Source organism: Peromyscus maniculatus, chromosome 23 (genome assembly GCF_049852395.1).
Source record: "Peromyscus maniculatus bairdii isolate BWxNUB_F1_BW_parent chromosome 23, HU_Pman_BW_mat_3.1, whole genome shotgun sequence".
NCBI lineage: Eukaryota > Metazoa > Chordata > Mammalia > Rodentia > Cricetidae > Peromyscus > Peromyscus maniculatus.
The window spans coordinates 61505130-61531241 of record NC_134874.1 but is presented as its reverse complement, the minus strand read 5'-3'; the positions used below and the strand labels follow the sequence as shown (position 1 = coordinate 61531241).

Below are 26112 nucleotides of genomic sequence, written 5' to 3'. Positions count from 1 at the left end.
GCCGCGACGTCTCTGGGCTGATTGATCTTTTTACAATATTACTTTTTGTTTTAAAATTTGCCTGTATTTCTACTTCTTCACTGAGATTTTCCATTTTTTCAAAGTCATTTCTTTCTCATTGTGAGCTGTGTTCTGGCTTATTTTATACTTTGGTGGTGTGGATATACACAATGAGGAATTTGATCAGGACTACATAGTTCTCCTGTAGTAAACTCTGGTAATATTCACCAGCTCTATGTCACCTCTCTGCTCATGTCATGTGATTATTACTTCCCAAAATACAAAAACTTGTCCCCTTGTCTGAATGTGTCCATAGCTAGACAAAAATTAATATTTTTGTGTCTGTGAAAGTGGATTGTTTGTGGTGAAACTTTCTCTAGTTCCATGTTTGCCCTTGGCAGGGACGTTTCATTCCTGTTCATGGGTGACTATGTCCACTTAATGTTGTGACTATGCTATGATCTTTGTTAATTTTTGTATGTTCATTGATTCTTGTGTTCATAGCAAAGGCATCTTGATCATGAATGGTCTTTTTAATGTGTCATTGAGTATGAATTAAAGCATCTAGTACTCTCATGGAGGATAGTCTCATGCTCTTAGTCAAGGACCCTGCCAGATACTTGTCTCTTTCAATGTGTCTTTACTTGGTTATAGAGTAAGGGCTTTATGAAAAGTGTTTATTTTATGAATAGATTTGAAAGAATGTCTTCCCTCAGTTTTAGGGACTACTGGAATATTTGTGGATCATTACAACTATTTCTTTAGATTGCTGGATTCATCAGTGAATTCTCCTGGTTACAATACTAGACAATATTTACCCATCGGTTCTTTCAGATCATGTTGCCTAGTTGTATTACTTGGCAATGATTACCTCTGATTCCTGTATCTCTCCTTGTTGTATTAGTTTGTTTCTTTAGTGAGGAGTAAGGTATAGATGGAGGTTATAGAAGAACTGTGGTGCTAGGAGAGATCCTCCTTCCCAACAAAAGGACTCTAGTAATGATGACCACTAAGCAGGAATCTGAAGCATTTCCTTTTTTTAGATTGTTTTTTATTTTATTTATTTAATTGTTGCTCTCAGTGTCTGTGCTCCTGGTGTTTTATTTATGAAGTGGTCTCCTGTGCCAGTGCATTCAAGACTACTTCCTACTTTCTCTTCTATCAAGTTCGGTGTAACTGAATTTATGTTGAGCTTTTGATCCACTTGGACTTGAGTTTTGTGCACGGTGACAGATAGGGATCTATTTTCAATCTTCTACATGTTGACATCCAGTTATGCCAGCACCATTTGTTGAAGATGATTTCTTTTTTCCTTGTTACAGTTTTGGCTTCTTTGTCATAAATCATATGTTCATGTGTGTGTGTGTTAATGTCAGGGTCTTCAATTTGATTCCATTGGTCCCCATGTCGGTTTTTATGCCAGCTGTTTTGTATTACTTTGGTCTATCATAGAGCTTGAATTCAGGGATTGTGATGCCTGTAGAGGTTGCTTTATTAGACAGGATTCTTTTAGCTATCCTGGGTTTTTTGTTTTTCTTTTTAAAAATATTTATTATTTATTATGCCTACTGTGTTCTGCCTGCATATATCCTTGAAGGCCAGAAGAGGGCACCAGATTTCATTACAGATGGTTATAAAACATCATGTGGTTGCTGGGAATTGAACTCAGGACCTCTGGAAGAATAGCCAGTGCTCTTAACTTCTGAGCCATCTCTCCAGCCCAGGTTTTTTTGTTTTTCCATATGAAGTTAAGTATTGTTATTTCAAAGTCTGTGAAGAATTGTGTTGGGATTTTAATGGGGATTGCATTGAATCTATAGATTGCTTTTGGTAAGATTACCGATTTTACTGTTAATTCTACCTATCCATGAGCATGGGAGATCTTTCCATTTTCTAATATCTGCTTTGATTTTTTTCTTCAGAGACCTAAAGTTCTTATCATACAGGTCTTTCACTTGCTTAGTTAGAATTACCCCAAGGAATTTTATATTATTTGTTGCTATTGTAAAGGGTGATGTTTCTAATTTCTTTCTCAGTCCATTTATCATTTGTATATAGGAGGGCTACTGATTTTTTTTTAGTTAATCTTGTATTCTGCCACATTACTAAAAGGAGTTTTTCAGCTGTAGGAGTTCCTTGGTAAAATTTTTGGGGTCACTTATGTATACTATCATATTGTCTGCAAATAGGGAAAGTTTGATTTCTTCCTTTCCATTTTGTATCCCCTTGATCTCCTTTTGATGGCTTATTGCTCTAACTAGAACTTCAAGTACTATATTGAATAAATATGGGGAGAGTGGACAGCCTTGTTCTTTTCCTGATTTTAGTGGAAGTGCTTTGAGTTTACCTCAATTTACTTTGATGTTGGCTGTTGGTTTGCTGTAAATTGCCTTTGTTATATGTAGGTATGTTTCATGTATTCCAGATCTCTCTAGAACCTTTATCATGAAGAAATGTTGGATTTTGTCAAAGGCTTTTTTAGCATCTAATGAGATGATCATATGTTTTTTTTCCTTTCAGTTTGTTTATGTGTTGTATTACATTGACAGATTTTTGTTTGTTGAACCACCCTTGCATCCCTGAGATGAAGCCTAATTGGTCATGGTGGATATTTTTTTTATTGGGTTTTGGGATTCAGTTTTCCAGTATTTTATTTGTTGAGTGGTCTTCAACATTGGTATAGATAGCAACACTTCAGCTGAGTATTCTTCTAGCTATTTGCAAAGTTCCCAAGGTAGAAGAAAACTTTGCTGCTCTGAGCATTTCAAGGAAGTATTTGGTTATGAGCGTTCCTCCTTTCACTGAATTATTCCAGGATTCCTATGTCTGGATGGTGACATTATGTGCCATAGTCACTCATATTAAATCCATTTATGTATGGGGTGAAATTTAAGAATGAGAACATCATCCTGAACGTTCAGGTCCTGGTATTTTGTCAAACATCATCAGATCTAGAGGCAGTTTCAGGTAAATGAAGGTTCTAGATTGGGTTCATACGTCAGTGGGAAGTTGTAGCCACCTTTCCAGCAGGGGCCCCATTTATCCGCTCTTTTCTATACACAGCAGCATTTTCCATGACTGCTCACGGAGATGGGCATGCAGAGAAGCCATGCCAAGAATCTGCTCAAGAAACACATTTCACATGGAGGTGCACACCCACAGTGTCATTTACTCAGGAAGCCCAGGCAGGTGTAACCCTTGAACTCGGGGCTTTAAGATCATCCTGGGCATCATAATAAAGACCATCCTCAAAAAATACACATGATAAACTTAGTGTTGAAGTACATTTTTTTTCTTCCTATTGTATGTTTCTTCCCTAGCCTAGGGATGAAGGTCAATGGGTCGGTTGTTTACCTAGCATGCACATGGTCCTGGGCGCCATCTTCAGCACTCACACAATAGGGCATGGTGCTGCCTGCCTGTAAAAGAAGGACATGGGAGGCAAAGGCTGAAGGATCAGAAGTTCTAGGTCATCCTTGCTACACAGTGAGTAAAAGGCCAGCCAGGAGTACACGAGACCCTGCCTCATTAAGACAAACACTGTACTGTCTCTCACACAGGTATCCTGGCTTTGAATATTTTCTGTTGTGTGTTTTTGGAGTACATGTGGAAGCCAGGTAATTAGAGACAGGCCATTGGGGATGGACTCGTGAGGGCAGGTGGATACAGGTAAAAAAAAATCAAGGTAGAGAGGGGAAATGCTCGGAGTGGAAAGGTTCAAACATGGATGGGGAAGTGACGCATTCGGAAAAGACTTAACTAGAATGAAGGGCATATAAAAAAGCTAAAAGAAAACCTACATCTTGCGATTGGAATGGTATGGTATGGTAACCTAAAAGAGGGGCTCTGAAGGATGAAGAGGAGTTTGTTCATGAGACTGGCCAGTAGAAGGAGGGTGTGGTAGCCCTCACTGCCTGCTTTTATAAATAAAGTTTTATATCCAGGCAGAAATATTGCATGTATGTGGCCACCTTTGCTACAATACCAAAAATGAATGGTCACAAGAGAGACCGGGGGTGACGAGGCTGTGATATTTACCTCTTGGTCACTTCTAGACATTTGAGGCCTCTGACTTTGCAGAAGTGTGACTCAGCACCACAAGCCTGAAAGTCCAGCAGCCTAGGGATGACATCAGCTCTGGGATCCTGTGCTGTGAAGTAGCAAGGGGGACAGGATGAAAGAAGCTCCCCATGAGGAAGGGACAGCAACAGTTCCCACAAGCACCATGGGCATGCTCAAGACAGACAAGACCCAAGCTTCAGTTTTCTGGTCTTTCCCCACATTACAAGGAGCCATCTTTTGGTAGAATATGGATCATTTGAGGCTGAGGTGCAGCTCAGTGGTGGGGAACTTGCCTGGCATGTTTGAGGTCCTGGATTCTATCCCCAGGCCCCCCAAATAAAATACTTGGTTCAATACATACAGGCAGACCTGACTAGCAGCAGCCAATGTCACCCTAGCTACTGGGGAAACTAAGGCAGGAGGATATGAATTAAAGGCCAGTTTGGTCTACATCATGAGTTGCAGGACAGTCAGGGCTATACAGAGAAAGCCTGTCTTTTATTTTTCAGGAATTAACTGCCTTTATTTTATGCTTAAAATATACATATAAAAGAGGGGTGGGGGAGATTATGAGAAAAATAGACTGTGCCAAAACAAACACTTGAAGTTCTAGTCAGAGCTAAGACCCATAGTAAATGACCAACTGATGTTGGAAGGAGGTAACTTCGAGAAGTCTGATTCAAGCCTGTCTGAGTGGAGTCTCATTAGTTTCAACTGTATGGTATCTTCATGAACACTGGCATTCACAGTTGTCAGGTCCACTGCCACACATGGGTGGGTGAGTGTGAGAAATGGCTCTCCATGCCTCTCCATGTAGAGAGCTCCTATTGGATTCGGCGGGGGAGGGGGGGGAGAACTGAGGAGACACGGGGCACAGTCGTCACCAGCAGCTCACTTGACTTCACCTCCACCGCTGAGTCCCAGAGGATTGGATTCACCTTGTGTGCCAGCTCTTTCCATAGCCTGGCTAGCTCCTCCTCTTCCTGTGCCTCTTCCTGCTGCCTGAATACCTCCAGCTGCTGCATTTTCAAGGCTTTTATTTCAGCCATTCTCTTTTCCGTCTCCTGCCACTCCTTGGCTCTCTTCTCCGTGGCCAGTTGAAAGGGTTCCTGAACTAGGAACCAGAGAGGTTCTCTGCAACTGATTTCTTCTCTTTCCTGGGAACAAAGGGCTCCTGGAAGATGATGGTGTTTGGAGGAGCCTTGAAGCAAGCGACTTCCTTCTGCTGCTTCGGTTCTTCCTCTAGCTGTTGCTTGCTCATCTCAGCCTTATAGGCACCTCTCTTGTCTGTCTCCAGGGAGAAAGGCTCAGCTTGAGTCACATTCTTTACATTTTTCTCTGGCAAGTTAATGGTGTCAAAATGGAGCACATGAAGGGCCTTGAACTTGGGCACCTCCCCTTTCTGCATTTCTTTTATTTTCTCCTTCTGGAGCAAGTGGCTCTCTTTGTCCTGGGTATCAAAGGAGAAAGGGCCCACCTCCATGTTTCTTGCCTCTGGGAGGTAGGGCTTATAAGGCACCCCATAATGTGGCCCAGTTTGAGCTCTTTTCTATCCTATACCTCTAAGTGAATCTTTTAACCATGTATGATTTTTCTATTGCTATATTTTGTTCTTTTATAAAGTACTTGTAAACAAGTCTCATCACACAATATTAGAGAAATTCCTTGTATTAATGTTACCACCTTCCTCAGAAATGTAGTTAAGTACCAGGAAACTGCTAAAATTCCAGTGAGAGATGGTTTTCCAAAATTGTTAATAATTTATATTTAATATTTTATTTATTTTCTCATTTATTTTTGAGTCATGGTTTTATTATGTAGTCCTGGCTAACCAGGAACATGTTATATAAGTCACACTGTACTCAAACTTATAGAGATTCTCCTGTCTCTGTTTCTTGAGTGCTAGGATTAAAGTAAAGGCATGTACCCCCAACCCTGGATGGAATTCATTTACCAAAATATCAATTTTTAATAAAAATTTAATTTAACAACTATCTATCCAGTTGTTGATTGTTTTCCTTAAATACCAACTCCTTCTCAGCACACAATCAACAGGAACCAGATCTAAGAATGGGGAGCAGAGGCATGGGCTAATATGTCAGATTTTCTTTTAAAACCACCTACCTATGTGAAAATTTGATTCAGTGTGTTGTACCCTGAGTAAGACCACCACAGAGCCAATATCTGACGAAAGCACACAGGGGTTTGTTAATAACAAAAAAAGCCTGAGCTTTGTCCAAGACCAACACTTAACACAGCAAGTGGAGGAGGATGGCCCCGAGCACTCACTTCAAGGAATTTCTATAAGAAAGATTTATGTGCAGAGAGTCACATATCTCTGGATTGGATGAAGGGGTTAGGGGTGAGGTAGTTCTTTGAAGTTACTGGCTGAACTATAAGGTAAATATGAGGTTACTGATGGCTAACAGGATGCAGGGTATTTACAGAGACATAAATTTTACTCCCTATGTCCTGTTTTTGCTGAGCCCAGGATATATACATTCAGATTTATAGTTTCAGTCCTATTTTCCCATAAGTTCAATCTCTGGTCGGCTCCAAAACTGCTGGTCAGCAAATACCTTTAGAGGAGGGGGGGTGAGAGAGCATCTCTCAAGAGGGCTCCTGATTTTTCCCTTTCAGTAGTAGTGTGTATTGTAATTCCAACAGCGAAAAAATATAAGGCCATAGCAAATAGATTGGGTAGAAAATTCTGTTGAGGAACAATTCTTCTAGTGTCCCATAACTTAACTTTGATAATATATAGATTTACAGCATTCAATTGATAATAGTACCTCATTCAATATTACATTAAATTATAAATAGAAATAAGAAAACAACACTTATCTCTTTAATGTATGCATTCTCATTTTATTAACAAATTTAGAAAATACCATTCATATTGAATTTAATAATTTTATATTTTTTAAAGCTGAAAGGCACTCACACTAAGACCAGTCTCAAGTTCATGATCCTCCTGCCTCAGCTTCCCAAGTTGGTAGCTTTGGAAATAAACACCACCATACCAAATAAAATGTATTTCTCAAACTGGATGGTCAGATATTAGTACTTACATTTATAAGGTATGTGTAATTGGAGTTTATATAGCTGCTGCCAGGTTGCCCTCTCTAGAAGCAACTGCAGATCTTAAAATGAAACATAGGTCTTCTATTTTCTAGTTTCCTGTCTCAAACCTTGCACTTGTGTCTTTCATAGGGTCCTACTGATATTGAGTGGAAGTTTGCACGAACAAAGCTCTAGATAGATACTTTGATGAAGGTGGAACTTGCTGCCTCCTTTCAAAATTATCCCAGCCCCAAATCATTTATCTATCTTGGCAACTGATTCAACAACACCTTTGTTGGGATTTTGCTGGGCTCCAGCTGCTTGACTGCACATGAACAGTTCAGGAGCTACACAAGAGGTCTGGGGTCTTGTGTCTTAAGTCATCAGTGTGTGCTGGTGATTATGTATGCCTCACGAAATCTAGCATGCATGGTGTAGCTCTGTAAGCTCATCTGTACCTTAGAGAATCAGACACAGACCCCACCTCCTCCCGGTCTGATCTGTTCTCTCTCTCCACCCCCCTCACTATCTTTCTCTCTCTCCCCCTTTCCCCAGGCCTGGTTCTCTTGTTCCCCCACAACCCTCTTCCTCCTAATAAAGCTTTGACACTGATACTGGGGTTTGTCTTGGCCATGACTTTTCCTCACAGTCACCAGCACAGATTATCATTATTACAACCTTCAAGACCAAAAGTGACCCTGATGGAAGACAGAGGAGGCACAACTTGAGAAGTCTCACAGTAAGACTAAAATAAAACCTGTTTTCCTGGACACAAACTGTTTTTCTCCTTTCTCTTCTTCATGACAGTTCTTATCTTAAAAATGATAAAAATCACTCAAACATATGCTTTTGACATTTCTCAGCCATGAGCCACTAAGCCATTTTACAAGCCGAATGTTTACCAAACCACGTGGGCAGGTGAAGGATAAGGGTGCAGTCCCGATGATGCAAGCTCCCTGTCCATGCTGAGTCACAGGATCGCCAAGCTGATGACCTGATACAAAATCAACATTGTTAGGTACAGCTTCCTCACTGGGATAAACAAAGCCAGTTCTGAGGAATAGAAGTCAACTCTAACCTAGCCGTCTGAGGAATTGACTTGACTAGGGTCCTTGTCTCATACAAGCAGCTATGTGATTTTGAGAAAGAGACTATCTGGTTGTCATTTTAATTTTCTCCTTTTTGCAATAAAACAGCGCAATCTCATGGTCTCCCAGAGGGCAAAATGGGTTTTCTGCTAAGGTAAGAGGATGTGAGGCTAGGTCAGTAAGATGAGGCAAGGTGAGACAGAACAAGAACTATGGGATGGTAGCTGTGCAGCTCTGGCCACAAGGCCTCCCTATGTAACTGATGAGCAGACCATGAAGGCCTGAGTGTCCCACTTGCCCTGTGCTGATCTGGAAGTCTGTGATGTGCAGACCCTGGTTTTAAGAGGCTCCACAATATCTGTTCCTTTGAGACACTGCAGACCTTTCCCACCAAAGCCACATCCCACAAAAAATACCAGCCTCCAAACAGAGCCACATGCAACACATCCAATCATAATGGCATGTGAGGCTTAAGCCCGCCCCTGAAAAACTCCGGCCCAATGAGCATCCGGGCAGAGACTCTAAACCACCTCCATTCCACCTTGGTCTTCCTGCCTGGGACATTGAGCATGCTCAGACTTGAGGACGTTAAGGAACTGCTGAGGAGCTGCTGAGCCGTTGTGGAGGGGGGTCTGTGGAGTTCATCTGGTGAGGGCAATCCCAGACCAGGGTGGCCAGGCTCAGGGTCTCCTCAGAGTCTGGACTTCCTCACAGACCCGGTGTTGGGGAGGCTGAGGTGAAGACAAACCTGCCTTCTTGACAGCAGTCTCTTCTTAGACCAGGTCTAGTGAGGCCGTCTTCTCAGAGCCTGGAGACTCCTCACAGCCCAGTCCTCATGAGGCTGAGATGCCCTCAGTGAAGATCCACGATGGCACGATGCAGTTCTGAAAGAATTATAGGCTTTCATCCAGATTATTATGGGCTTAACGTTTTCCGTATTTCTTTACTTCAGCTTAGTACCTGTGGGATCTGCAATATCCCCTTTCTTATTCCTTATGTGAGTAACTTGAATAATCTCATTTTTCTTTGCTAGTGTGCCTAGAGATTTATCAGTGTTGTATAGATATACGTCTTTTTTTTTTTACCTCTTTTGCATGTTTATTTTCAATTGATTGAATTTTAAAAATTGACTAGGGGCTTCTTAATCACTTTGTTTTTAGTATTTATATAAAATTTATGTCACAGATTACAAATCTACTTAAGTCAGGTGTTAAGTATTTCATATCTATAATCCATGCCCTTGGGAATCAGGATTCCATGAGTTTGAGAACAGTGTGGGTTACACAGGTAGCACTGGATACACTGCTACAGAGTGACATCTTATTGTAGAACATACAAACAAAATCCGTATGTGTTCACTTTCATATAAAGTCATTTAATGTTTTAGTTTTTCTAATCATGGTTTAGCTTATTCCAGAAATTTTGTTATGTTTTATTTCCTCTTTGATACATTTACATTCACTGTGACTTTTTCTTTTAATCTATTATTTTAAGAATGAAATGTTTTATTTTCATTTATTGGGGATTATCAAAATACTGTTCTGTTATTAACTTGTATTTTAATTTCCCTGTAGTCAAATTGCACACATCACTTTATATCATGTCTTTTATGTTTATTTAAACCTGTTTAGTAGCTTGTAACGTGGAGTATGTTGAAAAGTGACTTGTGTGTTCAGGAAATGCTGTCGTAAGCTGTCATTTGAGGAGGTGTTTTGTAAATGTCTGTCAGGTGAAATTGATTGACAGCAGTGTTCATGTTCTCCTTTTTCTTAATGACTTTATCTGCTTTTCATTCTTTTTTTTTTCCCTTTTTACAGTAATAGAACTTAATTTGGGCCGGATGGTGGTGGCGCATGCCTTTAATCCCAGCACTCGGGAGGCAGAGCCAGGCGGATCTCCGTGAGTTGGAGGCCAGCCTGGGCTACCAAGTGAGCTCCAGGAAAGGCACAAAGCTACGCAGAGAAACCCTGTCTTGAAAAACCAAAAAAAAAAAAAAAAAGAACTTAATTTGGTTATAATTTAAATTTTTCTTATTATCAAATCTTATCATGTGGATATATCAGGAGTTAAATGGATTTTTATTCCAAATACAACATCTTGAAGCCTTGTTATATAGGAACTCTTGTCCCTATGTCAAAATTGCACTGAATTATTCAATATGTTCACGTTTTCTAAAAGTCTAAAAGTTGTTCATTTGACAACTTCTTATTGTTTAATTCATATTAACAAATGGCAGAAAGTGAAAGTTGATTTTTTTACCTACGCATTATATTTTTTATTGATTCTTTGGGAATTTCATACCGTAAACACTAATCCCACTCCTCTCCCAGACCCTCCATATCTGCCCCTACCTCTTGTAGAGTCCCACCACAAAGGAAAGCAAAAAAGGAATAAAAATAAGATAAAAATTAACAATAATAAAAAAGAAGAAAACAGTAAAGCACTTTTCTCCCCCAGCCCCAGTCTTTCCCACCTCTCCATCATCTCTTCATCATCTCTCCATCACCTCTTCATTACCTCTCCATCACCTCTCCATCATCTCTCCATCATCTCTCCATCATCATAGTAGCATTGGGAGCTACTGTGTACTGAAGCCACGGGCCTTGAACCTGACCAACATCCCATTACACAACGAACATTTGCAAGGGAAGCTGTTGGATTTCCCCTCCTTTTGTTCTGTCGACTCCCATCTCCAACTTCAATTGTGGATTTTTCAGTTTCCATCCACTTTCTCATCCAGGTTGGAGGATTTGTAAATACTTTTTAAGTGGAGTGTTCTGTCTGTCTGGAAAATTGATCCCTTTTCACCACACACATGTATAATATTTGTGTTATTCAGAATAGATACTTTCCCTAGTAAAACTTAATGTTCAGCAGTTTACTTTGGTAGCAGCATGGGTACTAGGGTGTTTTTAAGAATTCCCCTTCTCCTGCCTCATTACTCTGATACTCTGCCCATACATTTGTTTTGTATTCATCATAGAGTGAAATCCTGTGTAGTGGTTTATCTTCTCTGGTGATTTCTCCCATCTAGAACTTTATGTTTATTGCAGTTACATGGTTAGTTTGAGTCTTCTATCTTGATTGTTTTCAGTTCATTGTTTCTGTCCAAATTTTCTTTTGTGTCTTGTTTTGGGTTCAGTTTATCATTCTATTTATTCCCTCACCAGGCTTATTATTTAGACATCTTTTTAAAAAATTAATAGCTGCTTTCCAGGCACTGAAGGCCTCAGAGCTACTAAACTCAGAGCTCCTTCCTTGCTAAAAATGCCAGAAAGCTACCAGACCTATGGAGCTCATCCATTGTGCGTTATATCAGCTGAGCCAATAATAGTTTATATTTTACAGATTATTTGTGCCAAAATTTCTTGTTGCGGTAACGCCCGCATTACCGCTACCCATTCACCATGTCTGAGTGAGGGGCTGCGGATTAAAAAATAGAGACAAGAGACTGCGAGTCATTTGCCATGGCTGAAAATGCCGAATGCAAAATGCCGAATGCCGTTTATTGAAAGAGGGAGGAAACCTTAAAAACAGGCTTACAACACAATTGAGGATCCCTGGAGGGCAGAAGTTCCCTACCTGCTACTGAATGTTCTACATTCTTGCATCTAAGTTGTTTACACCAAATGCAGGATAAGCAAACAAAGGACCTCTGGTGATCATTAGCTGAGAAGGAAACCAACAGGGAATCTGAATAGGGCAGACATCTGGTTAAGGTCCGCAAGCAAGGTGGCAGCCACTCACAGTCGGGGGCCGTGGCACACAATTTCTGTCTTTTGTTATGGTGGAGTTCAAGACTTTTGTAAACCTCTCTTAGTTAAATACACATGATAAATGACAATATGGTGATGGAACACTGTGCCTTTTAGTGACTAAAACTAATGAAATGCTAAGAAATCCCTTATAAAGTTTAAATTTTATGCAGATTTATTTGCATCAACTCTGTACAACTCAGGTTTCTTGCATGATCCAATTATTTTATATTTCCCTGGCACTATCTTTTTATGGTTCTGGGTTCCAGAGTGACCTTATAGTCCTTACATTCTGTTTGGTCACAATCCTTTATTCTTACAACTGAGAGTATGACAATGAACTGACGTCATGTACTGTATGGGTGCAAGCCTCTCTGCCTCCCTGGGTCCATAAAACTAAACCGAGAAATTATGAAGCAATGATTTGAAAATTGCACATATGTGTTTAGACATGTAGGTAAGTACACATGAGTGCAGTTCCCACAGTGATGAGAAGAGGCTCCAGATTCCCTGGAACTAGAGATATTGGTGTTTGATTATGGGTCACTGTGATGGGTGATGGGAACTGAATTCAAATTCTTTGAAAGAGTATAGTGTGTGTTTTTCTGTTAGGCCAACTCTAGCCCCATCATTCAAAAAACTTACGAGACATTTGGAAGATAGTAAAAATGTAGTCATTATATTTAGTTGTTTAAAAATATATGAGCCTTTGTGCAAATAAGTAATTCTTTTTCTGTTTTGTTACTTCTAAAATTAATCTTATTATTCTGTACATTTTAATCATATAAAATAAGTGTTTTGTTTCTGTACACCACCTTGTTTTTCAGTTATACTCCCTCCATTTAAAATATTTTCCCTCACACTTCCTCAAAAAATTTTAACCCCTTTTCCTATTTTTCTAGATTACATTTATGAGAGAAGATATGTGTTAATTGTTTTTGGAGAGATGTCTGTTTCTAAACTTGATGATACATAGTTGGAACAATTTTCTTGAGAATTATGCAACTTTTTTCTATAATTTTATTTTGAATTATCTTGCATTATTTATGCATATTGTGTGGTATTTAGTCATTCATATAATGGTAGTTATCTGAGCTCATTTCCTGAATCATCTATTGCAAGTAGTACAGTGATAAAAAATTACACACAAACTCACCTTACATATGTAGTGATTCAGTGTTGTTCATTTTGATAAGTGTCACACCCAGGAGTGGTACAGCAGGCATGTCTATATTAAATTTTCATTCATAACCATCGCTACAGCATCCACAGTACCTGGAATGTTTTAGTTTACAATGAACATAATGTATATGTTCTTGTTCCACCTCCTTTGTAGCATTTAAAAAAATAGATTTGGTGAAAAATGTAATCATTTTAAAGACACTTAAAGCTGGAATTATGGGGCAATCTGAATATTATTTTACTAATGTGACAAATGGGTCTGGGTCCCAAGAAAACGACCACAGAGTCTATAGTATTTGAGCCAGGCTGTAAGTCCTGCTGACAATTTATTCCATTGAAATGGTTGCCATGCATTGTTCTGAGTGGTCAGAGCTGGACCTCATATTACTGCATGGCTGGTGACCTCAAAGTGGTCCATTTGGTAAGGAGAATGTACTTGTGAGTACCTAGTTTAACTTTGCACCCATATTTGTATTTCACATATTTGTTGGCATGTGAGATACTGTCTCAGATATGCTGATTGTGAAAAATTGTTTTCATTATGCAGAAAATGAAACTCTGCTCTCTATCTTCTACCATATACAAGCTCTGCACCAAATGTGCCATAGACCAGATACCCTGAAAATGCCAAAGGACACAGTAGAAAAAATATACCCACTACTAATCACAGGTAAGGCTTTTCTGAATAGGACTCTTGTCCAATAGTAAATGAGACCAAAAATCAACAAATAGGATCTCATGAAATTAAGACTTTTTATTTCAGCATAAGAAAATATAATTTAAGTGGTAGCATACAGAATATGAGAAAATCACTAAGGTAATAGTGGCATGAGCATTATTGCATAATTAACTTCCTTCTGATCTGGTGAGGCCTGCACTATAGGAAGGAATTGGTACCTGGTACTGTCTACCTGGTCAAAAGACACTGGCTTGGCAGGTCATAGCCCTTCAGATGATGCTACTATTGTTACTTAGTGTAGTAGCAACTGCTTTGTAAATATTTTTGTTTTGCACATGGATCTCTTCAGCTCTCAGTCTTGGCCAGAGGTTCTCTTTCTGTGGTATGCAGCAGCAAATGCACGGCCTCATAACTTCAAAATGTTGAAATGACAATGAATGCTCCTTCCTAAATGGGACCTGTAGATTAACCACTTCCTCTAGGAATAGGACACATCCTGGAAGTGGGTCCTGAATGTCCTGACTGAGCATGAGGGAACTGCTGTGACATGCTGTCCTTTGGACATGACATAACCATTGCTCACTCACAAGAGCTGTGATCACCTGCAGCTTCAGGTGACCATGTTCAGGACTGATTGTGAACACACCTATCTGTCCTGAACCAGACAGCTGGAAGAGGCAGCCTGCTGGTGGAAGACAAAGCCTACTAAGCCTCTGTCTCAATACAGAAAATAAGAAGGAAGCTAGAAGCTGGCCATTTTTTTCTTTTCTTTTGTTTTCTTTTGTTTTCTTTTCTTTCTTTCTTTCTTTCTTTCTTTCTTTCTTTCTTTCTTTCTTTCTTTCTTTCTTTCTTTCTTTCTTTCTCTCTCTCTCTCTCTCTCTCTCTCTCTCTCTCTCTCTCTCTTCTTTCCTTCCTTCCTTCTCTCTCTCTTTCTTTCTTTTTTCCTTTATTTTATTTTACAATACCATTCACTTTTACATATCAGCCACAGATTCCCTTGTTCTCTCCTCTCCTGCCCCCCTCCTTTTCCCCCCAGCCCACTCCCATTCCCACTTCCTCCAGGGCAAAGCCTCCCTCAAGAACTGAGATTGACTTGGTAGACTCAGTCAGGCAGGTCCATTCCCCTCCTCCCAGACTGAGGCAAGCATCTCTGCATAAGTCCCAGGTTTCAAACAGCCAACTCATGCAATGGGCACAGGACCCGGGCCCACTGCCTAGATGCCTCCCAAACAGATCAAGCCAATCAACTGTCTCACCTATTTAGAGGGCTTGATCCAGTTGGGGACCCCTCAGCATTTGGTTCATAGTTCATGTGTTTCCATTCGTTTGGCTATTTGTCCCTGTGCTTTATCCAATCTTGGTTTCAACAATTCTCGCTCATATAAATCCTCCTCTTTCTCACTAATTAGACTCCCGGAGCTCCACCCAGAGCCTAGCCGTGGATCTCTGCATCCAGATCCCTCAGTCCTTGGATGGGGTTTCTGGCACAACTATTAGGGTGTTTGCCCATCCCATCACCAGAGTAGGTCAGTTCCGGCTGTCTCTCGACCATTACCAGCAGTCTATTGTGGGGGTATCTTTGTGGATTTCTGTGGTCCTCTAGCACTTTGTTTCTTCCTTTTCTCATGTGGTCTTCATTTACCATGATCTCCTATTCCTTGTTCTGCCTCTCTGTTCTTGATCCAGCTGGGATCTCCCGCTCTCACAGGCTCTCTTTCCCTCGACCCTCACCCTTCATTACTCCCACTCATCTCCAGGTTGTTCATGTAGATGGCAGCCATTTCTCCATCATTGGGCGATCCTCGTGTCTTTCTTGGGGTCCTGTTTTCCAGGTAGCCAACCTGGTGATGTGAGTAGCAGTCTAGTCATCCTTGTTCCACCTCTAGTATCCTCCTATGAGTGAGTACATACCGTATTTGTCTTTCTTAGTCTGGGTTACCTTACTCAGGATGATTTTTTCTAGATCCATCCATTTGCTTGCAAACCTCATTATGTCATTGTTTTTCTCTGCTGAGTATTATTCCATTGTGTATATGTGCCACAATTTATTTATCCATTCTTCAATTGAAGGGCATCTAGGTTGTTTCCAGGTTTTGGCTATTACAAACACTGCTGATATGAACATAGCTGAGCAAGTGCTCTTGTGGTATGATTGAGCATTTCTTGGGTATATGCCCAAGAGTGGTATAGCTGGATCTTGGGGGAGATCGATTCCCAATTTTCTAAGAAAGCGCCATATTGATTTCCATAGTGGTTGTACAAGCTTGCATTCCCACCAGCAGTGGAGGAGAGTTTCCCTAGTTCCACATCCTCTCCAGCATAAAGTGTCTTCAGTGTTTTTGATCTTAGCCATTCTGACAGGCGTAAGGCGGTATCTCAGAGTTGTTGTGATTTGCATTTCCCTGATGATTAGGGATGTTGAGCAATTCCTTAAATGTCTTTCAGCCATTCGAGTTTCCTCTGTTGAGAATTCTCTGTTTAGTTCTATAGCCCATTTCTTAATTGGACTGTTGGTCGTTTTGATGTCTAATTTCTTGAGTTCCTTATATATTCTGGATATCATTCTTCTGTCAGATGTGGGGTTTGTGAAGACCTTTTCCCATTCTGTAGGCTGTCGCTTTGCCTTGTTGACCGTATCCTTTGCCCTACAAAAGCTTCTCAGTTTCAAGAGGTCCCATTGATTGATTGTTTCTCTCAGTGTCTGTGCTACTGGTGTTATATTTAGGAAGTGATCTCCTATGCCAATACGTTCAAGAATACTTCCTACTTTCTCTTCTAGCAGGTTCAGAGTAGCTGGATTTACGTTGAGGTCCTTGATCCACTTGTACTTAAGTTTTGTGCATGGTAACAGATATGGATCTATTTGCAGCCTTCTACACATTGATATCCAGTTATGCTGGCACCATTTGTTGAAGATGCTTTCTTTTTTTCATTGTACACTTTTGGCTTCTTTGTCAAAAATTATATGTTCATAGGTGTGCGGGTTAATGTCAGGGTCTTCAATTCGATTCCATTGGTCCACATGTCGGTTTTTATGCCAATACCAAGCCGTTTTTATTACTGTAGCTCTATAGTGGAGCTTGAAGTCAGGGATCGTGATGCCTCCAGAGGTTGTTTTAGTGTACAGGATTCTTTTGGCAACCCTGGGTTTTTGTTTTTCTGAGCCTTTGAGTTGGTATTCTTCTCCTTCTTCTATCCCTATTATTTGTAGGTTTGGTCTTTTCATGGTGTCCCAAATATCTTGGACATTTTGGTTCATGACTTTGTTGGTTTTAGTGTTTTCTTTGACTGATGAATCTATTTCTTCTACTGTATCTTCAACACCAGACATCCCCTCTTCCATCTCTTGCATTCTGTTGGTTATAATTGCATCTGAAGTTCCCGATTGTTTACTCAGATTTTCTATTTCCAGCATTCCCTCTGTTTGTGTCTTCTTCATTTTTTCTATTTTCCTTTTCAGGTCTTGGACTGTTTCCTTCATTTGTTTCATTGATTTTTCATGATTTTCTTTCAGTACTTTATTCTTTTCTTCCAGGACTTTATTGTTTCCTTCTAATTTGTTTGCTCTTTCCTCTAGTTGTTTATAGCCTTCTTCCGATTTTTTTTTGTCTTCTACTCTACCCAAGTCTCTACCTTCTTCATGATGTTATTCATAAGGCTGTTTTCTTCTGCTTCTTCCAATTTTTGATATTCAGGTCTAGATGTTGGAGGCAGGCTAGGTTCTGGTGATGCTGTATTGCTCTTCATTTTGTTGTATGTACTCCTGCCTTGACATCTGCCCATCTCCTTGTGGTTTATTCTTGGTCTTATCAGCCCACTTGGTTCAGACAGAGCTGACAGATTCAGGAAGTCTCTCTCTCTCTCTTGTCCAGATGGGAGCTCTCTTGTCCAAATGGGAACTCCGAGGCAGGATGGAAGCTCTTATCGAAGTTGGCCATTTGTAATACTTATCAGTTCCCCTTTCTTTATCTGTCTGCCTCCCAGGGAAAACTGTGATTCCTATTCCCTCAAATTAATGAGTTTATTGAAGTTAATACAGGAGTATAGGTATGGGATTACCTATAGGAATATGAATAACACAAATGTGTGACATCACAAAGGCTCACATTAGAATGGGTGACTCATGAGGACTAGAACTCTGAATGTGGCTGCATGACTTGTTTGCAGCTGAATGGGACAGAGGGTCTCCTTTCTTCAGTTCTCATTAATTATCACCCATTTAACCTTGGAAGTGGAATGGCCTTGTAATTTCTGTAAGTTTCAGCTTTCCCAGCCATGATTTAATTGCTGGATATTTTTTTTTGAGACAGGGTTTCTCTGTGTAGCTTTGTGCCTTTTCCTGGAACTCATTTGGTAGTCCAGGCTGGTCTCGAACTCACAGAGATCCGCCTGGCTCTGCCTCCCGAGTGCTGGGATTAAAGGGGTGCGTCACCACCACCCGGCTAATTGCTGGATATTATGAACCTCTTCTCTTTTTTCATAGAACTTTTTGAGACTTAATGAAATAGTCCTGCCCAGGGAAGAGTACACCAGTTGGATACTCAATATCAAATGGTCATTTCTGAAAACATATATGCAAGCTATACAGAATTATTGGTTTACATTTAGGAAATATAAATATATGGATATATATTTTTTATACACACATATATATATGTATAAGCATGTAGCAACAATTAATGAAAATAGAGGTCATTAATTAGAAATAGAGCAAGGAAGAGTTTTGGGAGGGTTTGAAGGATGAAAGAGAGGAGAAAGTAATGTAATTATAATCTCAAAAATAATAGAAAACTATTTCATGTCATAAAAAGGAAAACTGTTACACAACACTTTACCCTTTCCTTAAAATGTTAGTTGTTTCTACAAGTTCACACTCTCCCATGGAGCTCTGCAAAGGCACTAATGGCAAACACCAGTCCTGAAGTCCCTGGTGAATCAACCATTTTATGTTTGACCTCTTCTGTAAGCACAGCCCAGTGCTCCCTCATGCCCAGTGAATTGGCCATAAAGCACTGCTTCTCTCACATGTATTTTATCAGCAAAACCCTATCCTTCCTTCATCATCTTCCAGTCTGTGTGAGACCTCTGCCTGTGATAACCAAGCATCCCCAATGCTTCCTGTGAGCCAGTCCATCAGGAATTATCTTTCTCAGATTTCATTAGATTACATAGCCTGTATTTCAAGGAGGTGGAAGTAAGTGCATGACCTACTTTCCCACTTCTATAGCACTCAGATTGATCTCTTCTGTTTTCATAGCCTACAATCCCATGAGCCAAGCTTTGGCAGGATGTTCCATTGATCTTTTGAATGTCTTTTGTAATTCAAGCAGTTGAGAGACAGATCACTCCCTGACTAAGACAGTCTCTTTTTGTAGGCCATTTTAAGGCTCTCAAATGCAAGTTCTAGCATGGATTTTCCTTTTCTCTGTATAAAAGGTTGAACTATGTGACATCTTCTATCACCTTTATTCCAAACAGAGAATTACATCCTAATTGTATACAAGTGTACTGAATTTTGGCCTAAGGAATTTTAATGAATACAGCAGTTTCATATATGAACTTGATTTTTTTATCTTCCATAAAACTTTTGACATGATTAACTCTATTTCCTGGCTTTGTGTACACCTTTCCATTTCCATTTAGAAAACTCTATGGATTTTGGCTCTTGACAAAAATTTATTTAGTGAGAAAACATTTTTGTGAACTTCATGGCTAATGAAGAACTAATAAACACTGAATATATCAACTCATTGAATTCATTATATCTAAATTACATTTGTCATAAAAACAAACTAAGATGATGTGTTTGCAAGTTATTAACGTATCAAGTTTTTAGATGTAGGTTTTTAGCTGTTTTGAAGCACAGTTGCATTTTTTAACAAACACACTTTTACACAAGATTTTTAGTATCGCAGTGTCAGAGATCTAAGGAATGTCACATTTCAGCAAGTGCTGGGGAAGGTATGGATTACAAAGATTTCGGGTGGGAAAATATGGAGAATAAAACCCACAGAAAAAAGGTTTTATTTGTTATAATGTAACTAGCATTTTATAAGGCCCTGTAAAAACTTAGTGAGGCAAAAATGATTATAATATCCTGGATGAATAAGGGAAGAGCAAGAAGAAGGAGAAATAGAAGAGGAAGAGTAGTAGTAGGAGAAGATGGATGCATGGATGGATGGATGGAGGTAGATAGATGGATAGATGATTGAAGAATGGAGATAGCTGATGTATAGATAGATAGATAGATAGATAGATAGATGATAGATAGATAGATAGATAGATAGATAGATAGATAGATAGATAGATAGATAGAAAGAAAAATAGATTGAGTCTATACTGTTTTTCAGGCTATACAATATAATGGTTATTGTGTCCACTGAAGGCAGAATGGACTCAGAACGTTTGTCCTTTTTTCCCATATTGGTCAGAGAACTTGTTATGGGTGAAGAACTCTGGATTTTTTCTTTCAGCATCTGTAGCCCTTTGAATCTGGACAATTCTAGGACTTCTGGTTCTCAGAAATAGCCCTCAAATTTAGTTCCATTTTAATTGTCTCTCAGTGGTCCCACTTTTACTTTAGGCTGATATGTGAGGTGAGGTGTGACAAATACTGGTCATCCAGGGAGCCCTGGCATTCTAGACCCCCAAGAATCTTTGTAAATGAATGGTCCAGGTTTTGTGTAGAACTCTAGAAAAGGAACAAGGAACCCTGGATACAGCAGATGATACAGAAATGTTGTGACAAAACAGGCTGAGTTATCACATGGTGATATGGATTATTGTAATGGAGAGGCAAGAGTCTCTGGGTCAGGAATATGCAACAGGCTAGACACACTGAAGATAAAATTTAGACCACTTTTTTTTTCAGAGCTGAGGATCAAGCCTAAGGCATTGTGCTTGCTAGACAAGCACTCTACCACTGAACTAAATCCCCATCGCCTGACTTTTTTGTTTGTTTGTTTGTTTTGTTTTGTTTTGTTTTTTGTTTTTGTTTTTCGAGATAGGGTTTCTCTGCATAGCTTTGTGCCTTTCCTGGAGCTCACTTGGTAGCCCAGGCTGGCCTCGAACTCACAGAGATCCGAATTGCTCTGCCTCCCGAGTGCAGGGATTAAAGGCGTGCGCCACCACTGGCCGGCTTATCACCTGACTTTTAAGAGAAATGTCAGAGGGAAATGGGGGACTTAAGATGACCAATGTCTGATGCCATCTCATAGACTTCCCTAGAATGTGTTGGACTGATCGTGCTTGTCTTTGGGGGATGTTATTTTTATAAAAACAACAGACTTAGTGGGGGGGGGGTTGCTAGCATTGAGCTCACCAGCACAAGGACACCCCACTCAATGATTAGTCTGGCATTCTTTAAGGAAGGAGGAGATGCAGCAAGTTGATGAAATGAAATGTGGAAGTGCCTGCAGTTGAGAAGTGAGGATGAGGTGGGTCACTCCAGAATGTTAACCAAGAAAAGTCAGAATAAGAAAAATTAAATATGGGAGGAACTGTGACAATATGTGAGAAAAGTCTGTATTTGTTAATGCTTTGGTGATTGGCATTACACATCATCCTGGGAGTTTAAAAACTAATACAATGGGATCCTTCTTTGAGGAATCATTTCTATAATTGATATAATATTTTATATTAAGTTCATCTCTCTGAAATCTTGTAAGAAAAGAGGAACATTATGGACCATGTTTCTGTTAAAAGAAGTAGAAAAGAATTATTGAAGCAGATTGTGGTTTAGTCTGAGCTTCTTGGTAGGAAGGGTTATTCTTATGTTACTTTTGAGACTTGTTTGTTCCTAAAAATATCAGCTGAAGTCAAGATTTGGAGTTTTATCAGACCAATACGTCATGCAGTATAACACCATTTGTATTATGCTATGTTCATATTCATTGGTTACTCAGAAGAGAGCTTGGATCATGATGAGTAGCACATCCTGGTTTGCATGTACTGAGGATGATAAGTGTTGTAAATGGAATGTATGTGATCCACACAGTTGGTACTCAGGATGTCAACTTATATCTGTACATGAAGTCTATGAGTCTAAGATTTTCAATAAACATTCTTCTGTGTGTCTCTTTTGAGGCCTTGATTGACTGTAAAACATCGAGTGAAATTGAGGTGTGGGATCAGTGTGTCTCAAGGTTCCCTCTAACTACCACATATGTTAATGATGTCCATTTGCTTTCATCTGTAAGGGAACCATTACATTAGCTCAACTGACAACAATTGAGGTGTTTCTGTCTCCCTCTTGGTTACTATCTTGGATGAAGAAGAGAATATTCTGCCCACAAATCCTTAAAGTTCAGGGATTCTGAGTTTAATTCTTGCTCAGTAGGCTGCAGGTCTCCACTGATAGCAGCTTATGGTCAGGATGTTTCTTCTCTTGGATTGCCTGGACTCCTTTCACACAGGGCTTGGTCCTTGGCTACTTGATATCAGTGTTTGGCCTAGGAAGAGTTCTCCATTGTGGTTGGAGCAGGTTCCATTTAAATTGTCTCTTCAAACTGTGCTTCCTAGGGTCAACATTAAGTCTGACCACTTTTCATTTTGCCTGGCTTGTTCTATGAGTTTTGTATGAGCTCTGAATTCTTCCCCAGTCAATATTTGCCCCAGACCTGCTTCTTCATTTGGTCCTTGGAGAATGTCCCAGGTCGTCCTCTCTCCCTGTTTTGGTTCATGCTTTTGTCAGGGTAAGTGTTAGCACTCTTGCATTCTCCTTTTCCTGCTTTGCCCCCGGCCTCTTTCATTTGAGGGGTTGGTCTGGGCCCACATCCTTCCTTAGTTTGGCCCAGTCTTCTTCAGGGTCAGAGGTGTGCTGAGGCCAACTTCTCATCTTGGTTAGGGCCCTGGCTTCAGTCCAGGTAAAGTTGGGGCATGGATACTCTCCTTTTCTTTCTTTGAGGCAGGTCTTTTTCTTCTGAGGAATAGGGTAGAACTCATCTCCCTCTTGGATGGGGCCAGCCTTCTTCAGGGTCAAGGTTAGGCATGGGTGTTCTTTTCTTTTCTTTTTGTTTCATTTCATTTTGTTACTTTTCCTTCTTCTCCTTTGCCCTTGGCTCTTCCATTTAATGGACTTGCCCAGGGATACCTCTGTTTTTTCTCTGAGCCAGAGCTTATTCATCTTCAGGTTTGGGTGAAGGTGTCTTTTAGGTCAGGTTTGGCCTTTTCATTCCTAGGGTTGGTCCCTGGCCTTTTGTGTGAGGGAAGCCATTGCTAATGTAGGCGTTATTTCTGGTCTTCATCAGGTTCATGCTTAGGCCTTGGAATACTTGTCTTGATATCATGGTTTAATGGTTAATCCTGGTCTACTTTCAGTTTAGGTGCTTAGCATGGGCCTTTTCAGGGGCTGTTTTGGCCTGGTGTACTTTTTAAGTGTGTGGCTGTGTCCAGGCAGTTTTTGTGTTAGAGTTAAGCCTGGTTATATTGATATTCTGGGACTGTTGGTACCTGTTTCTCTTCAGGGTTGAAGCAGCGGATAATTTTGAGTGCAGGTTTGACTGGAGCTACTTTTTATTTGTAATTAGCCTTGAATTATGCTCAGCCTTTCTGAATAAAAATAACATGTGGATATTGATAGAGGACTGTATTTATTGTTCTTCTCTTACATCTCAAGTATATTCTCACGAACATTGGCTCTTTCCAAGGGAAATGGGCACAGACACCAACACACAGCACAGACTCCAGATGAAATAAACTACATATTACACAAATAGAAAGGGGAAGTAGGGAAGAGACAGTGGTGCTTGGGAGAGTTCTTGCTGTTGCATTGGTGACTGTGGCCATGGTAAAGAGGCACCATGAGCTCATGTGGATAATTGTTGCTTCTCAATAAAGATAACAAAATAGAGTTACAACAAGGTCCCTGCTGCCTTTCCTTCCGTGATCTGCTCACATGAAGGGATATCACAGGGAGTTAATATAACAACAGAGGTTGGTCCTCCATTGATCTAGATGCTGCCTTGATAGGCACATGAGGGTTGTACAGATCTTCATGGGGACTGTTATGCAGTGTGAGTATGGTGTCCTCTCCTGTATGTCATTCATGGCATGCATTATGAGTGTGTCCCTCTTGTCCTTGCTATGGAAACACTTCTCAAAATGTAATTTGTCTTCTACCTTGAAAACCCCTGGAACAATGAACCATGCCTTCATGATCTCTTTCAAGAAAGCTTCTTGTCATGTCCACTCACTGTTGTGAGATCAGGTCTTCCCACAAAGAATGTCTGCACTGACTTACCAGAAATTGATTTCTGCTCATGTTATTATTGTTGTGAATCACAGCCCACTTTAATAGAGTGAGCTGCCAATGTGTCAAGGGCACACATGTAACCATGACAATGATTCCTTGTGTAGTGTCACAGAGACCAGGCCACACCCTGCTCAGGGAAGCACATAGGTGGTGAAGCTATGCAGATGTTTTTGGACTAGTAATTAGGGGAGGTGCCTGAAGGCTTCAGTTATCATCATTGCTTGGGGACAATTTTCCATCCAATCATCATTTCCTACTACAGAACTTCACTGCTGAGAAGAGAAAGGTCATTGGGGAAAGGTCAGACTCAGTCCATATGTACACGGATCAAATATTGGTCTATCATTTCTGATGCTCCGTTTATCATGAAGAGTCTCTCATCGTGAGGCTTGCATTGTGCCATATGCAGGACCTGCAGCTTGGGGAACAGAGCTGTTTGAAATTTGCCCTCCAGTCTGTCCCTTCACCATCATTAAACACACCTTGATTGACCAGAAAGCAGAAAGCCATGAGGATTTCCCTGCCTGCTCTCATCATGGTAGTTGATGACTTCTGAGGCTGTCACTCACTGGATAGCAATGTAACAGCAGTTCATCCTGTCCCATTTGGAAAGTAGAGTCCTGGGACAGGTTCTGCCTCTGCCTCAACTGTTTTCATCTTTTCTAACAAACACAAATGGAGAATAGGAGTAGAAAACAATGGACACATCCCCCTCTGAGATTACCCCTTCCCAATCTCCCACTGTCCTTTAACTTCATGCCTCTCTCCTTCCCTGAAAATTTATCTCTCAAGGCTGGTCACAGATTTCCAGCAATCCTTCCAACTCACTCTCCTTAGAGTTGAGATTCCTTTTTATTCTTCTTTTCCATAGATACTTTTTTCTTTCCCTAACATGACATTTGAAGGACAGTGGGAAGGAGGCACCTTAGAGATCTGAGGAGTTAGTCAAGGTTCCATTCCTCTATCTTATCGTGGATGGAAACCTACACTTAAGAATTGTCGCATGCAAAAAGAAATAGAACAAAACTGAATTAACATCTTTTTCTACTGGTCCTCAACCAATCCAATCTCAGTTATAAAAGAAAAACTGAGGGGAAATTCTTCCTGTGATTTCTAGATGAAGTGTAAGCATTGTGCTACCCTCAAAGCCTAACAGGATTTAGGGAGGGTGGCCTCAAGGCTCAGAGGTTAAGAGCACCGACTGTTCTTCCAGAGGTCCTGAGTTCAATTCCCAGCACCCATATGCTGGCTCACAACAATCTGTAATGAGATCTGGTACCCTCTTCTGGGTACATAATAAACAAACAAACAAACAAATAAATAAATAAATAAATAAATGAATAAATAAATTAAAAAAATAAAATAAAATAAACCAGCTATCTAATCACAGAGCTTGAAATCCTTTTCCTGTCTGCAGCAGCAGAATCTGGAAGAAGAGAAGTTATAGAGTTGCCCAGCAGAGATGCCCCTTTGCTGTCTCAGCCTGGATGCCTGTGGCAGCAGTTGCAGTAGGAACAGCCTACCTGGAAGTCTTCTGTCAGCTTCACTGAATCCTGGGATACCACAATTTCCTGCTCTTCACCAAATTCTGGATAGCCAGTAAGCATAGTTAGACTTACTTGATGGGGGTGATTTCCTCTAATCTGAAAGTGCAGTGGAGGAGGAAGGAGAAACTGAAAACTTATCTGTGCTTGGTGCCAAATGGTATCTGGGGGACTTAACATGTGACATAGATTGTAGATATCCATCTAAGAAAGATCCTGAAACATCGACACATTATTAGTAACATGGTAGAGAACATCAGTGCTCTAGAAGCATGTAAGTTCCATGCACAGAGTGAAGCATGATCAAGCATGCCCCACCCCACTGTAATAGTGCTACTACCCCATCATAAAGGCTGAGGGCACCATCAGTGTTGTGCAACAATACACACATGCTTGTTTCCGTACAACACACACAAATATGTGCCCACATTCATACATTTAAGAACATATATGTGTCTACACCTTTGCATGCACACACATACACACA

At 40.3% G+C, this 26112-nt stretch overlaps 1 long non-coding RNA gene across 1 annotated transcript; it reads left to right on the top strand.

Moving 5' to 3' along the window:
• The first annotated feature begins 8794 nt into the window (after positions 1–8794).
• On the top strand, positions 8795–26014 carry LOC143270555 (uncharacterized). The gene is made up of 3 exons (XR_013047752.1): positions 8795–9210; positions 13698–13820; positions 25499–26014. It is a non-coding gene; the product is annotated as an uncharacterized LOC143270555 (long non-coding RNA).
• Positions 26015–26112: the final 98 nt, after the last annotated feature.